We start from the raw sequence: 16,525 nt of genomic DNA, 5'->3' as shown, positions 1-16,525 counted from the left end.
TGTGAAATAGTAAATGCCTCCAAAACCTTCTACCTGGTTGTGCCACCCTTGGCAGCAAGAACTGCAATAAAGCTTTTATGATAACTGGCAGTGTGTATTTCACATCACTGTGGAGGAATTTTGGCCCACTCTTCTTCTCAGAATTGTTATAATTCAGCCACATCAGAGGGTTTTCAAGCATAAATGGCCTGTTCAAGGCCATGCCAAAGCATTTCAACTAGGTTGAAGTCCAGACTTTGACTCTGCCACTCCAAAACCTTCATTTTTAATTTTTTTTTTTTGGTTTGTTTTTGTTTTTTAGTCATCCAGAGGTGGACTTTCTGGTGTACTTCGGATCATTGTCCTGCTGCATAATCCAAATAAGCTTGACCTTCAGGGCAAAAACTGATGGCCGGACATTCTCCTTCAGGATTTTCTGGTAGAGAGCAGAATTCATGGTACCATCAAGTCATCCAGATCCTGAAGCAACAAAGCAGCCAGGCCATCACACTACCAACACTATAAATGGCTGTTACTATGATGTTCTTATTATATAATGATGTGTTAGTTTTACACCAGGTGTAAGGGGACTCAAACCTTCTTGTTTCATTAGTCCAGAGAATATTTACCCAACAGTCTCGAGGTTATCAGGATTTTTTGTGTTCTTTTTGGTCAGCAGTGTTTTTTTCCTTGGAACTCTCCCATGAATTCTATATTTCCAATTTTTTCTTATTATTGAGTCACGACTTTAACTGAGGCAAGTATGGCTGCAGTTCTTTAGATGTTGTTCTGGGTTTTTTTGTGACCTCCTGGATGAGTCATCTAATACTAAATTTTTGGTAGGCTGGCTACTGCTGGGAAGGCTCACTACTTTTTCTCTAGTTTTCTTCATGTGTGAGTAATGGCTAGAAATGGCTCTGTAACCTTTTCCTAGCTAACAGACATCGGTGACTTCGTGTGTCGCTTTTTTTGAGATCTTTTAACCTACTTATTAAATGAAAAGATTATTTCAAAACTGCATTTAGCTTTTTCACAGGTTCCTTTTGTCAAGTATTAAATATACTTTTTCACTGCACTACATGTATTTTAGATGTTTTTTTACTTTGTTTTTACAAAGGTATGTAGATATTGACTATGCTTTGTTTTCATTGTCACTATGGGTTTTGCTAAATTTTAACATGGTGCCATATCTGTATTTGTAGCCCCTTGCACAATTTAAATGTGACTGTACTTCTCACTGTATTAATTATTGTACTACGTATAAGAATTCAACACAAATGCAATGTTGACGAAGCACAGAAGAATCTATTTGCATATGATGAGTAACAACAAAACTTTCTTTAGCTAAAGATTTTATGTATGCCCAAATATTTTTTTCTGTCTTCCCCACAAATGGCACACCGCAGGAGGCAAAGGAAGTGCCAGTGTATTCCCCAGCCAAGATTCTACCTCAAATAGTGGCACAAGACAAAGAGACTAATAGTGTTTTGATCTAAGCACACAAGCTGCAGGCATGACATAACACATGCCAGCTTTTTCATTTCTCCAGACCGCACCAGGGGCGCTCCACTAACGCGCTCATTCCAATCTCCCCTGTGACAAGAGCAACTGAGCATGTTGAAAGGTTCTCCCTGCTTGCATACATGCTCCAAGACCAAATTTTAGCATAATGAGCCAGTGTGTGGTAATAATTTAGAACCGAGAATAGAGCCATGCATCTAAATCCATTTCAACATTTTCTAAAAACCCTTAAAAACATTGCTGCTTACATGGTTAAACCCATAGAAACAAATTCATTGAAAAAGTCTGAAATTAGTAAGATATATACATGGTTTTGGAAAACAGATATGGAGATAGATAATATGCACTGATTAGGCACTGTCTTTAATTTTACCTCATGTTTTTTTTTAGATCGCAACGCCTTCTTGTGTTTTATAACCAAAGAGTCAAAATTTCATTGCCTCGAGCAAATGAACTCTACAAATCAACCTGCCTTGCCTTCTCTTACAAGTAATTTTAACACTCTATAAATGTTTTTAGGCACAAGCTGACAATCCCAGTGCACATGCTTTTACTAAATTACCAATTAAGGATGCCAATTAGGATAATAAAAGCCTCCCAATTAATAGTTCTTTAAATACACTGATTTAGGACTTGCTTGATCTCAGCTGTCATCATGGGAGGTAATTTTCTGCCCTTGATGGAGAAAAGGCAAACTGCTATTACTGTAAGGAAGACAGATCCTCTAAGACAGATTTTAAGTCTCCGTAAGGACCATTGTTTAAAGCATATACAGAAGATAGATAGATAGATAGATAGATAGATAGATAGATAGATAGATAGATAGATAGATATTTATTCACAAGCCAGTGGTCTCACAACACTGTAATTGGTGCTGACTTGCCGTGACTGACTTAAGTTGACCTGACTACTGCCATGATGGCAGGTTTGCATGTCCATGATAGCGGTACCAACATGAAGTGCTCCCATCTGTACTTGTGACATTCTTGCAGCAGAACCCTGCCCTGCGGCTGTTTAGAAAGGACAATACCTGCCTGCCCACAGTGGGAATAGTGAAGGACTTTCAGGATCACAACCATATCCGGACGCTTCATTAGCCAGCAGTTAGTCCGGATATGTCTTTTATTGAAGATGCCTAGGACATTCTGGGTTGATGTGCTCAACAGTGGTAGCTTCGATGAATGACCACTGCACAGCTGCAGGATGCACTCCTCCAGGAATGGAGACACTTGTGCAGTCCATGTGTGACTTGCATCACATCCAGAGGAGGCCAATTCTCCTTCTAAACATTTTACACATGCATATATTATAGTGTTGGTCTAGAAAATATCTTTAAAGCACAAACTTGCACTTTTTTTTAATCAGTGTGCACATATATTTCCTTTTTTAATGATAAGCAATTATGTATTTATGTCAATAAACTACAATTGAAAAAACTCATTTTCAATTACAAAAGAACATGCTTATTTACTTTTTATTTTTTAATTTTCTGAGCTTTCTCAAAGTTCATGTCTAGCTCATTTTTGTCACAACCACAGATTGACAGATTTTGTCTTTTTACAGACTTGTCATGTTTAAAACTAGTATATAAAATGTCATTTTAATGCGCATGCTTGCTGCTTCATTGGGGTTCATAATGCAGAAAACTTTGCTTCCAGTTCTCAGAGCAACTGCGCCTTGTCAATGTAACTTCTCGTATACAAGAATTCTGCGTTATTTCACTAAACTGAATACTGAGGTATTACAGTTGTCATTATTAATATTCCCATAAGAAGAAATTCAAGCAGTCAGTTCTTTTGGTTTTGTTTTTTTACTTTTTAATGCAATAGGTAAGCATATTGTCCACACGGATTTGCTTATGCACCGCTGGTGTCCCACTTACTTATTGCATAGACAACTGAATAAAAGATGAAGACTAAAGAGTTTAGCTCTGCAGGTAAAATGTCCATAGTCTGCACTTCTTTGCATGTGAACTCAGAGACAAGTATGAACAGCAGAAACAAAACTGAAACAGAATTTTAAAGAAACCAAGTGACTCATCCAAATAGATTTGCTTACTTGTTAAATTAATTTAAAAAAAAAAAAAAAAGGCAACCCCAATTTGAACCAATCAGAATGCACATGCGGTACTTTTGTCTTTGCCAACTCAGACTCCTCTTTCCTCATGCAGACCAGGCTCAGCAGGGTACTATGAACTTCATGTTCACCCTCCTCCTTTTTCTGTCCCGGTGACATCATCAGAAACCTGCCCAGCCATAAGCTCACTTCCCCAAGGAGATGTGTAGTAACTCTACAATTCCAGTCACTTTAATACAAATGTTTAAAAAGGAAATACTGCATTTCCAGTTTGGTGGAAACAACAAAATCTGTAGCTTTGGGCAGTTACAACTATACCCAAACATGCAGTTGACTGTATGCCAACATGAAACAAAAACAGTATTTACGCCTGTGAAGCATCCCCTGAGGCATCCCTATAAAGAGAGGGGCAACACTAAACACTGACAAAGGGAAGAGTTAATAATCAAAACCACCTCTAATACATTTAATAGCAAAAGCACTGTAATTTACTTAATAGCAGAATCACAAGCAAAGAAGATCCATCTGAAACATATGGACGCTTGATTTCATGAGATTAACTATTTCCAGCAGAGTGGATGCTAAAGGACTTTAGACAATCCGAACCAATCAAGCGAGGAGCGCGGTGCAATCAAAGAAAAGGAGAGATGATGAGACTGGACTGATTCCAATCCCCTGGTGAACACTGACGACAATGTGTTCTGCCAAAAGGTTTTAAATGAACGAGGAATGATGGTCTGGATTTGTGCCTCACAGAAAAAGCTGTACGGTATAAATGATGGCCATGGCCAATTAGGAGACGCAGAATGTGATTATCTGATGAGAAATGGCACCAGTCAGCTGGGATTTCAAAGCTGTTAGTTTTCTAACTCATGCATGGCAATAATGGCATGGACACAATGCCGTCACTTGTGCAATTGAGCGCTGAATGTCTAATATGTGTGTGTGAATGTGTGCTCCGTACTATTGATGGGATACTTGTTCAAAAACAAATGCATATTATAAAATGAGCAAGGCAGTTTCTTTGACATCACATTTCGGTAAATACCTAAAATATTCAGCTTTACTCCACTTTACTGTGGTTTATTTCAGAAGTGGAAGTTGTAGACCGGTGATAACAACAACCTCGTAGCACAGGCACAAGAAATAATCAGTACTGTATCGGGAATAGTGAATACTGCAGCTTCCACAGAATACCGAATAAAGTAAATAACTGTATTTCCTTACCCGAATACATATCCTCTGGTGTTTGCTGTCGTTCATCCCTTCTCGTATATCCATGATACACCGCGCATCTCCTCACTCCTTCACCCCAGCAGGTCCCCAGATCGAGTAGACGGCTACAGTTTAGTTGGTCTCTTCAAAGTGCGGGTGTTGCTCTCTCTAAATACACCCAAACTGCTTTCTTTCTCCTTTCTTGAGGCAGACTACCCTAAATGTAAGCGCTTACTCTTTTCATCGTCGGTCCCAGTGTTTTCAGCGTCTGAGTAATTACCAGCACCCCGGTCCTCCGCTCTCCTCACTGGTACATTAATGTAGGATATTCCGATGGTCCCGCATGCACCGCGGGCAGGCGCATTTAAACCAAGCCCTTAGCGGTGGTAGTTTGCGTAGCGAACGTTTTGAGGTTGAAATAATTGTAAGTTGTTGGGTAAATTCGTTTGAGGAACACAAAGAGTTCGCGAGCAGCTTAAAACTGGTTTTTGAATGCGCGAGTCCAGCTCGTCTACACGGTGAGGACTCCAACTGCCTGCGCGCGCGGCGCCGCTGGCACATGGGACATCAGAGGTGGATGCAGGAGGGTTTGGTCTGCGTTTTTTTCCACACTGCAGGTCTTCGACATTTCCTCAAAATGTCATGATCACCTATCCGGGTACAGCAGAACGGATCTGTATAAAGTAACTGTAGTTTTATTGTTTCTGGCTGATAAAGCAATAAGGCACGGGAGTTATGTATGCACACATTCATTTTATTTGGGGGGATAATGAGGATTGTCTAAAAAATGTATTTCTTAAGCACCAAAATTGCTAATTACGCAGAATTGACCTGTAAGCTATTGCCGCAAATTCGTGGGCTAATGGTTTCATTCTGATGTTTAGTTGGTACTTATTATACATAATATGGGTCATATTTTCTAAAGTGATCCCATTTATTGTACGCAAAATCTTAAAATGGCTTTGAAGCCAAATTTAAAAAAAAAAGAAAAAAAGTTCAATTATGCAAATTAAGTAAAAACTGATTTCATTGCTGAAAAGTTAATAGAATGAGCTAACATACACAGTGCCACACTATATAAGCTCACCTTAATGGAGTAAATGTCAGTATCAGTTCTGAGAATGTTTTTCCTGGTGGTACCACAAGCCAGTGTGTCTGCTATAAAGCGAGCTACAGCTCTGCTCCATATACGTATCCCAGTAAGCCATAACATTTCTACTCTAAAACCTGCAAAATGTGATGACGCCATTGCTGATGAGTCAGAATACCTGAAAACACCTGCGTGCATGTGAAGAGCACGCTTTTATGAGTGTGGAAATATTAAATTATTCTAATATCTAATTATTTAATGTAAGTGCAAGCACGACTTGTAACTCTTTTTTTTACTGACTTACAGTCTAAGGCCACAAAGAACACACAATTAATAGTTAATGAAAGAGAACTCAAACACAGAAGTAACTTATAACTGTTCTGTATAAGAGCATCCGGTAAGTTCATTATAGTCAGGCACTGTGTCAAAAGATGCTCTGTGTGTGTGTCTGTGTGTGTGTGTGTAGATTGCTTTTTATTTTCACTATGTAACTCTGAAAAGAAACTTTGTTGGAAAAGTTAAATTCTCACTTTTGCCCTTGTTGTTTCCCAGTAGCTTTCCCCAGGTAGCTGAAATAGCTTAAGGTGGAACAACCAGAGTAACTGTGTCAAAGAATAAAGACCCAATTGTTGGAAGAAGCGAAGAAGATAAAAAGGGTAAGTGATAGAAAGGGACAGGAAAACAAACAAGAGTGAACATGAAATAGAATTTCACCTGATTTAAAGGCAACATTCAGCTGACATTTTTTAAAGAAATCAAACCTTCCTATTTATTAGAATGGTAATGCTGTTTTTAAACCAAAAACTCACAGGTGAAAAGTTGCTTACTGCCACTTTAAAGAATTTAGAGGTCCATTTACTATTGTTGGTGCATTTCTGTGTACAGTCTACCTCATGAAAGGGACCCTCTTTCACAGTGACTTTTTTATATATACTTTAAGTGTATTCTGATGTACTTCAGGAGACATTAAGCTGTCTCCCAGATTTTTTCAGTTAATCATACATCATTACTTGTAGTATACAAAACTAGAAAGACTGCCAGCTCATAAAGTTCAGTCAGGACTTATTACAAACGCTACGCCTCTGGCTCATAAGCTGCTCATAATGTTGAGTGGGATTTAAAAGATTCTACTTCTTTTTGAGCCAATGGTAAAGTGATAATTACAGACAAAATTAATGAATGCCCCACTAAGCCTTGGAAAGGCAATGAGGGAAAAAAGAATATTTGGATTAACCTACTGAATGAACATTTAGTATTCCTTAGTCATTCATGCACGCAGCTAATAATGGCACATCAAAGCTCCAAGGAACACTTAATAGTATAGCCACTCTAAACACAAATATCTGCAACTAGGCTTGAATATTTCATGAATTCTTTAATGCTCATGGCTGGAGGGAAATTTTCAAATCGTTTTACTGTGATGATTTCTCTCCAAAGAAAAACTAACTGAATTTTACCTCATGTAGTTTTACTCATTTCCCTGTGCTCTCCGCTGAGAGAAATACGTTGAGAGAAGTGCCACCATCTTTATGCAACGATGAACTTTTCATTGTTGTTTGGAAGGTGTCAGTTAAATACATGAATTCTGTTTGTCCCGAGGCCGTAAACGAGATGCTGAAATGAGAAACTTGCCGCCAGGAGACTGAAGAGCCGGAAAAGGTAGATTATTCTCTATCTTTTCTTCTAGACAAATAAAAAGAGAAACAACTCTTAAATAAAATACTGTCTTGAATCATAACCAATGATACTTACTAGTATGTACCGTATTGTTAATGTTGTTAGTATATTTTGCAATAACAGGAACATAGTGGTGCAGCTGTTTTGCCAATATATGCATTGTGATGACTGGGAAGGTGTGAGGTATAGATTTGTTTCATAATTTTCACTTCCCAAATAAAACAATTAAAAAAAACAACATTTAATTTATCTAAATTCTTCTGTTGTATCTTGTATCTGCTTGATCTCTGAGATTTAATTTGTTTGGGTTTTTTTGTTTTAAAAAAAGGCAGTAAAATAAGATAAGATAACCTTTATTAGTCCCACACGTGGGAAATTTGTTTTGTCACAGCAGGAAGTGGACAGTGCAAAAGTTATGAAGCAAAAATTAGAATACAATAAGAATAAATACAGTACACAACTGTACAGAATAGAATAAAATAAAATACTATATACAGTAGAATAAAATAGAATAAAATATACAATAAGATAAAAATAGAATACAAATGCTATATACAACTGAGTAAAAATACAACGATGCCGGAAAAGATTATTGCACATTAGTGTTATTGCACATTTGTGGATGTGTGTGTTTGATCAGTTAAAGTTAGTACTTTCATCATTAGCAAGCACTGCCTGTTTCACAACATACCATTTGTTACTTGAACATAAAAGCAACAAAGAGAAAAGAAATCATGTGTGTAGGCTGTAATCTAATTTATGTCTCTTGTTGTTACTTCAGAATTCTGCTTATTTCACAATCTTGTTAAATTGCATTTTGTTCAGACTTTTTGTGCTTGTGTGAAATGTTACTGAGGTGAAAGCAGATTTAAAGTCTCTGTTAGAACAATATTACTGCAACAGATGGTAGATTGGGTGTGCAGTACTGACTTAGGGCAATCCTCCTTGCCCTTGTCTCGGCATGATGTCACTCAGTTTGAATCAAATGCAGGACAGCCAGCATCTCAAGCAGCTGCTCAGCAATGCAGACAACACACTGGAGTTTTTTTCTTAAGGCCAAAGGATGTACAGCTAAACCCAAGACATATACCTTGTGTCAAGGTACTCTCTCATACTTACCCCCTAGTTGTTGTAATGCATTACAGTGCTTGTAAGGCATTTTACTACAATGGGTAGAATATCCTACTTGATCTGTTTAGATTTTCATCTTTATTTTATGCTGGTGACAGCAGAAACCTGAAAAGGCATCAAGTTTCTATAGTTATGTATGGAGTAAAAGCTACAAAGTGATAACTGGATATGATAGAAGAGGCTGTAGGCACTGGACAAGCATTTTGGTACTAGAAGCTTTCCATTTGTCAGCTGACTTCTATTAATCAATCACATTTAATCAAACTGTCTGCGCAGGCCTTAAAACCTTTGGCTATCATCTGATGTTGACTGAAGTTCATGTTTGGATGTTTAAATCTCCATCTGACTGCACTCAAACTCACCAGATATTCCACATCTGCCTTCCAAATAACCTGGCTACACATAAAACCATAAAAAATGGACTGTTGTCTCTACAGGCTTAATAGTTAGTAGTTAGTGTAGTATGTGTCTGCATGTGTGTATTCATATTAATTGTATTTTAAGTTTATATTATATTTTATTGTAGTTATCCCTAGCTTTGAAAGCTTTAACCCGCAGAGATCAGGCTTTTTAATTCTCATACAAATAGCAGATGAGCCATGTCAGACATATGAATTTCCATCTGGGATCAATAAAGTTATTTTTATTATTATTTTGATTATTCAGTGCTTTGTGACTGCATGTCTGTGAAAAGTGCTTTGTAGATCACCTGTACTTACTCACTTGCAGCAGTTAGCATGCAAGAGTGCATTTGAAGCAGCAGGTTGGTTGCTAGAAAACACTGTAATGCAAAGTGCTGAAACAACCAGTTAACTACACAATTTTTACTATACAAAAAAAGTTAAAGTGTTTTTTAAACAGAAAAATTGCCCATTTCAGCTTCTTAGATACGAAAATTGGTTGCTCTGCTGCTTCTGCTGTAGACCAGCTTACAGAGGATGAATCATGAAAACTGCGAAAATGAAAACAAATGGTGAACACTCACTAGTCATTAGTTACAGGCATAAAATTCTCTTATTTATAGTTCAAGTCAAAGACACAGTGTACTCATCTTGACTTTTCAGACTTTTTAGTTTTTTTGGAGCTGACACCCATTGTTCATAAAACTGTTTATTAACGGAAGAAGCTGGATGGACACACTAGGACATATATGCGCTGATGTACAGTTTGAGAGCAAGAAAACACACATGGCTGTTCATCTGTTCTTGTAGCCTGGAGTTTGACAGGTAGCTGCCTTCAAACTGTCAGATAGTCCTATAACCGCCCACTCATTGAGGGAGCAATGCACAGCTGCAACACATTGCCGTGGAGCATATTCAGGGTAATGCTGTTGAAAGCACAGGTCCACAGATGGGATTCTGGCAGAGAAACAAGGAGCAAAAAAATATAGGCTGGTGTTGACTGTATTATTCAGTTGGGAGATGTAGGAAAAGATGGGCTTGGAAACACAGATCTATATCAGGCTTTGTTGTGAAAAAGGTGAACGCCAGGGGTCCGTAGTCACAGAGGTACAGAATGAGAGTGTCCTTCATGTGTATGCAGCAATAGCAAAAAAGACATTTTATTTTAAAGTAAAAAATTATTATGGGCAAATGCAGATACTACAATCAACACATGTGTTCAGGAGACAGCACAGTTGCTGTTTGGCCTCCGTTGCGTGCTGATGCTTTAAACCTAATCCAGAAGTCATAATTAGGATGTCTGGGGTTGCATAATTTTCACTTTGATGTCGCAACAACACATTTTGAGTCTTGAGTGCTGCTTTGACTTGTTTCAAGGGGGGCGTCATTGATTTGCAACATCAAAGTGTTTACACATTTTGAGGGGAAAAGAACAACACGTGGACTACAAAAGACATTGACTGTGCACTCTTGCATTGACTTTCGAAAAAATGTCAATTGTGAGGGAAATAATATAGGTGTGTACTGCTATAATGAACATGAAATGTAAAAGTAGTACTTATACATTCAGTATTAAGAATGTTTCTTTATTATATTGAAAATGAGCAGAAGATGGTTGATTTTAATATTTTAGAAATATATTTTAGAAAGCACGCCCCTAATAATGAAATCTTCTTTTTCAGTTTGTGGGGATTCATTTGCTTTTGGAGCCAGCATCAAGTTGCCAATCTCGTACCTGAAGTTTTTGAAACTTTTGTTTTGCCTTCATTCTTTAACCCTGGAGATTTCAGGGTTGGAATCTCCCATTCATTGCCTAGCACCACGAGGAGATCCCTAAAATGACTCCAGCTTATTCAATCAACCTGGAACTTGACACTTAGCTTGCTCTGCCACATAAATAAACTCCCTTTATCCAGGTGGATTGGATAAAGGGTTATTGAGAAACATGAAGAACACACAGACACATGTACCGAGATTCCTTGATTTATAGCTGAGATGCACCTGACGTAGATCATGTGATAAGCAAACCTAAAGGAGTCACATTGTTTATTAGTTTGTAATTTACTCATAACTATTGAGTTAACACACTGAAAGAGTACACCTGAGCTCCGTGGCAGTCTTTATGAATGCAGCCTGACTAAAATAAGCTTAGTTGGGCAATATTAGTCTTTTGACAGGCATACTTGTTATCTAATATAGTACCAAGCAAGTACTTAGAAATAAGTCAATGAATGCACTTGACTCTTATTCTGTAATTAGTCCTGTTAGTTTGAAATGGTTTAAGGGCTTTCATATTGACTTGTGACTTGGCTCCATGGGCCAAATTGTCTGTGTGGGAGTTATCTCGTAGAAAATCAAGAGGTAGAGGCTTTCTCTCTGGCCACCAGCCTTCGGTTGCTGCACACTAATGACCATCTTGCCAAAGCATTTAACCTTGAGCCAATCTGTCTTCTCACTTAGAAAAGCTGAGTTCTTGAACCATGAAATAGAGGTAGTTGTCCCTGTGAAAGGAGGTTACAACCCAGACTACTTCAAGATTAATCAATTATTGCCATTGCAAATGTCACGAAGTGGTTGGATAGAATCATTATCAGAGTTTAGTTTTGGGTTTTTTATAGTCTGTTTTTTAAGTTTTTTGGGGGTTTTTTTACTTTCAAAACTGTATCCTTACATGAAGAAAACACTAGGCGGAGCTAACTGTGATTTAAAGAACTTTAAATGAAATGTCCCGAAGCTGTTGAAACACAGTTGATGCAGTGACAAATTAACAGTTTAGTTCATTTTACTTTAGTCGTAAAATAGTGGGAGCATGAGATAGCTGGAAATATGAAATGTGGCAAATCACTGACGGTAACTCAAAGTGAACCTGCATGAAGACGTTCTCTTAAAATTTTGAAGTGTGCAAATTAAACACATTGCCCTCAGTTTGCATATGGATTTACATGATACCCATCCCCTTGAGGTTTTTGTCACTCTGGTAGGTAAGTAATACAGATTTGAAGTGACAGATACCATTTCAAAGAACAAACTGACACTGACAGAATGACAACTTCAACCTTTACTGAGCATAAAAATAATAAAAAATGAAACGTGTGTGTGTGTGTAGCACAGTGAATGTGTGAGTGATTCCCTTGAGGTGTTTTTACTGATCTGTAAGTATTTGCTATATATCTTTTTTGGATATATGCCAATCTCTTGGAGCATACAAAGGGCACCCACTTCCTGGAACATTTTGTATAGGAGCAGCATGAATAATATGTTCACACACTGTATTTAGCCTGAACTTAATGAGCTTAGGTGACTTCAAATTGAATACAAAATAGATTTGTCTGCTGTTGTACTGAATTAGCTACATGCTCTGTTTTTGATTAGATCTTTTCTTCTCATCTCTGAGCTTAAAATGGAGCTATTGGCAGGGCAAATTAAAAACTGCTGTGATAACACCTAGATTCAAGCAGAAATTATGTCAGTCAACATAATTACATTAAATAATGCTATTTGATGAGATTCAAAGTTATATTTTATTTTTTGTTTTGTTTTGGGGGCTTTTTTGCATTACGTTAACCACATTAAGTCAGTATACTCTTCAGGACTGCAGCTGAAGAGGATGTTTTATTTCCAACATCCTCAGAAACTCTGCCCTCAAACTAAGCAAGCAGGACAAAACCCCAAACACCAGGAATTACAATATTCTGGTGATTTAGGGAGTCACATGGCTAAGCTAATTCGTATTGTCTAGTATAGCTCTGCAATGGCAGCAGTCGCAAGTGTCTCTCTTCTGTCTAATGAATAATGCACAATAAGACACCCGGAGTTATCCAAAACCAAGTCCTTGTTATCCCTGTTGGAGTGAATTGATTTCCTGGCTCTCACGAGCATCTGCGGAGGCTCAAAGACTGCCCTTGTGTGTGGAATAGGGGAATAGGGGAATAAAAGAACAACAGCAACAAGGCAAGCATCAAGCTTGTAGTGCTCTCATGGATACTCTGGAGTTCATTACCTGCTGTTCAGATGAAAGCAGAGGCCACGTCATCAACGCGCTTATGGTATCTCTAATTAGAAATTCAGCTGTACAGACCTTGATCGTGGCTAAGCCCCAGTTTTGCTGTGATCATTTTCAAAACAGCTAGCTGACCCATGGCCCTGCTGTGGCTTAAGATATTTAAGTTGAAGGCTTGCAGTAAATCCTGTGTAATATTCTACTGGCACCCAGAGAGAGCTTTTAATGAGCTTTGGACAAGAGCGCTGAAACAGCAGATGAAACCAATTCTCATTTTTCCACAATCAGTTACGTTGCTCACCCAGGAGAAATCATTACATGTAACATCTATTGCAATCATAGCACCATATTAGTGAGAATAAGAGCAGCTTGTTTGTTTATTTGCGAGATATTAGAGCTACAAAAACTCTATTTGGTCAGAAATGTGTTTAAAGATAATGAAATCTTATATCTTCTACTCTAGGTCAGCAATTTCTAGCAATATCATTTATTGTAGATTTAGTTCAGTACTCTGGGAACCCTGAATATTGTCCACAGTTTCAATATGTGACAGAAATGTACATAAAAAGGACAAAGTAGTGCACAATTACACCTTGTCTACGACTGCTCCTGGTCTCTGTATCACATCGCTGTCTGAGGAATGCACTTTAATAGTCTACAGAAGCCTTGCCTCTGTGCAAAAAGGCAGACACCAATGTATTGTAACAGACAATGCTGTCAGAATTCAAGGTCTTTCTACTGTCACCGTGTTCTCCATATTTAACAATTTTAGATTAAATCAATAATAATCTTCTGCTGACCAAAAGGGACGTCACTGCTATTCAAATAAACCAATCCAATTTGATAAGAAGCCAGACTATTTGGATAAGCATTGCAAGCAAATCAGAATGAGACACCCTCTTGGAGATTGTCTATTTTCTCCTTATCCTTGATTGCTTTAAAGGACTTTTTGCTCTGGGAAGTAAGTTTAGTGAAGTTTCATCTCTACTAAAGGGACAAGTCATAAAAGAAAGGCTTGCTGAATACTGAAATAACTGAAATGTTGAAACAGAGTATAGGGTATATTCTAACCTCTCGAGTCAAATTACAGGAATCAGAAAAATGATGAGTGGCCTCCAGTAACGCCCCATATAATCCAACTCGAGAGAACATTTTTCACTGTGTTCCAAAATGTATAGAAATCAATATTTAATCAGCACCAAATATTGGACAATGCACAAAAGAGCCTGAGATGCTAAATGCAAGACAGTTACAGCGGTTTGCTGTCAATGGAATGACTAATCTTTTAGAAAGGATTAGAAATAAACATTGCGCCTGGAAATGCATCACTGTAATATTAAGTGGATTTCTGGAATACCACCATTTGGGTTTACAGTAACTCAAGATCTCCAGAGCCCCACACCCTCTGTAGTAAGCAGAACAATAGGCCTGCCAGTGAAAATCCCACAGATTCCCCGCAGTTAACAAGAAATACATTTTGCAAGTAGTACAAAGAATCACAATTGCAGACAGCCTAATACCACATCCAGACTTGGCTTGATGAAGGTGACCCCAGCATTAGACAGAACAATAAGTTTGCGTGACATAACGACTGTCGTGGGTATGATCAGGATGGTAATTCATGCCTGCTTTGTACAATGTCTTGTCTCCCTAAAATAGGTTTGGGTGTGTTTGTGTATGTGCATGTGTGTGTGTGTGTTCTCGGTTCACAGACTGAGGGATATGTCTTATGCTTGTTCTAATAGGCTTTGCACCAGTGAGTGCAGGGCTTACAGGTGTACTTCCTCCTAAATACACGCACGCACGCGCGCACACACACACACACACACGGTCACATTAGCTTTCATGAGTCACCTCGCTTTTCTAATTTGCATGTCACTTAGTTTTTCCCTGCCTCTAAGAGGAAAGTTGTTTTTACATTTCATAATATGCTTTATTTTGAAATACACATTCTTTTCAGGAAACAAATGGCGTGTTGTTTACGGTTTCCATGAAGTGTTACTAGTGATATGATTCCACATGAATGATTACATATGTATTAAATAATAAAAAAAAATAGCGCACAGTGCTAGCATGATGCTGCACTGGTGACCGCTTCTCTGTTTGGCCTATTCAGATCTTCAAAGACACAAAAAAATAGGTAGGCGATAACTCACCTTGAGCACACAAAAGCGCGCCCACCAACCAGGCCACATGGCAATCCACCTGTCGCAAATATCTCTCACGCCTCCTGGACGCAGTAACAGAGTGAGCAGGTGAACCCAGACCACAGAGCTACCAAGGCCCTGCATGGGCTTCCATTTCTGACAACACGTACATCTGTTCCTAAGCATTTTTTTCCATTAAAGAGCAGGCAAAACAACATTTAATGGCACAAATAAAAATGTGCTGTTCTTACAGCGAGCAACGTCAGCATAAGCAAGATTATGCTTCCGTGAAACCACAGTGTGATCTTCATTCTTCAGATTAATAAAACAGCTGCTTTATCTTGGCAAGAAAGATGTTGTCATGGAAATTTGATGTCTGCATTGGTGAACCCTTTCAGATATTCTTCCTATGAATAAAGGAATGTGCTGGCAACATTTCCAGGCCTGTCACCTACAAACACAGACCCAGTGAGAGACAGACAGCCGGCCACACAGTTGGCCATAGCATCATCTAGCCAAGGTTAGCAAAGGTCAAAGTCACCACATGCTTCTTAACCAGAGCCATATCAATGACGCACCTCCAAAATTCCACATTATGCATAAGTAGGCCATTGCGTATTGTTCTATTGTTTCTGTCCTTGATTTTAGCAAAGTTAATGTGACTATTTATGTTGCTATGTCACAATGTTCAAGATGGATATGTAATTATAGGCTGTATGTTATTTGGTGGAATAATACTTTTAGTATATATCAACGTCTGCCCAGAGCCATGCCTGACTTTTCTTGGAAGATCATCATTATGACAAAATCAAAGAAGACCCAAAGCGTTAATTTTTGAAATCTGCAGGAGACTTTCTCCAAGCCCAGTACTGCTAATGAAAACTTAAGCCCCCAACAGACTCTGTGACAGTGTGTCTCTGATTGCCCATGGTTTAATATTTCATGCATATTAGTCCCTTACATTTTAAAGGTACTAATTTACATTAAGCAGCAGGCCAATACGTGTGTAACACTCAGGTTTTTTTTAAGGATTAGTTATTCATGCACTTTAAACTATAGCTGCTGCATATATAATAGAAATATGTATCACAATATCATTTGATTTAAATAGTGGAAAAGCACTTGCCTCTTATCTGGTAGTTTATTTTGTCACAAAAATGACGAGAAAAGATCTCCACTGGACAAATTTGCAGCAGATTTTTAAGGTGTACCTGAGATTTATTTATCTATTTGTTTATCTTTACAAGGTAAGTTATTAAAAATGTCACTGCACCACACTCTAACCTTT

General features: G+C 38.1%; 1 protein-coding gene and 1 long non-coding RNA gene across 2 annotated transcripts in view; one reads left to right on the top strand and one right to left on the bottom strand.

The window, feature by feature from the left end:
- cntn3a.1 (contactin 3a, tandem duplicate 1) overlaps positions 1 to 5,362 on the bottom strand; it is a 77,744-nt gene extending 72,382 nt beyond the window's left edge. The window contains exon 1 of the mRNA XM_084917349.1: positions 4,804 to 5,362. The gene's annotated coding sequence lies outside the window, so the exon portion shown is untranslated. The remainder of the gene's footprint in view (positions 1 to 4,803) is intronic.
- A 1,081-nt stretch (positions 5,363 to 6,443) lies between these two features.
- Positions 6,444 to 16,525, top strand: part of LOC146363915 (uncharacterized) — a 40,317-nt gene continuing 30,235 nt past the window's right edge. The window contains exons 1-2 of the long non-coding RNA XR_014798969.1: positions 6,444 to 6,537; positions 7,481 to 7,540. This is a non-coding gene — a long non-coding RNA (uncharacterized LOC146363915). The remainder of the gene's footprint in view (positions 6,538 to 7,480; positions 7,541 to 16,525) is intronic.

The sequence above is a fragment of the Perissodus microlepis genome, chromosome 20 (assembly GCF_051167445.1).
Source record: "Perissodus microlepis isolate ML-2025 ecotype Zambia chromosome 20, ASM5116744v1, whole genome shotgun sequence".
Taxonomy (NCBI): domain Eukaryota; kingdom Metazoa; phylum Chordata; class Actinopteri; order Cichliformes; family Cichlidae; genus Perissodus; species Perissodus microlepis.
The sequence above is the reverse complement of the archived record's forward strand: the minus strand, read 5'-3'. Positions and strand labels throughout refer to the sequence as shown.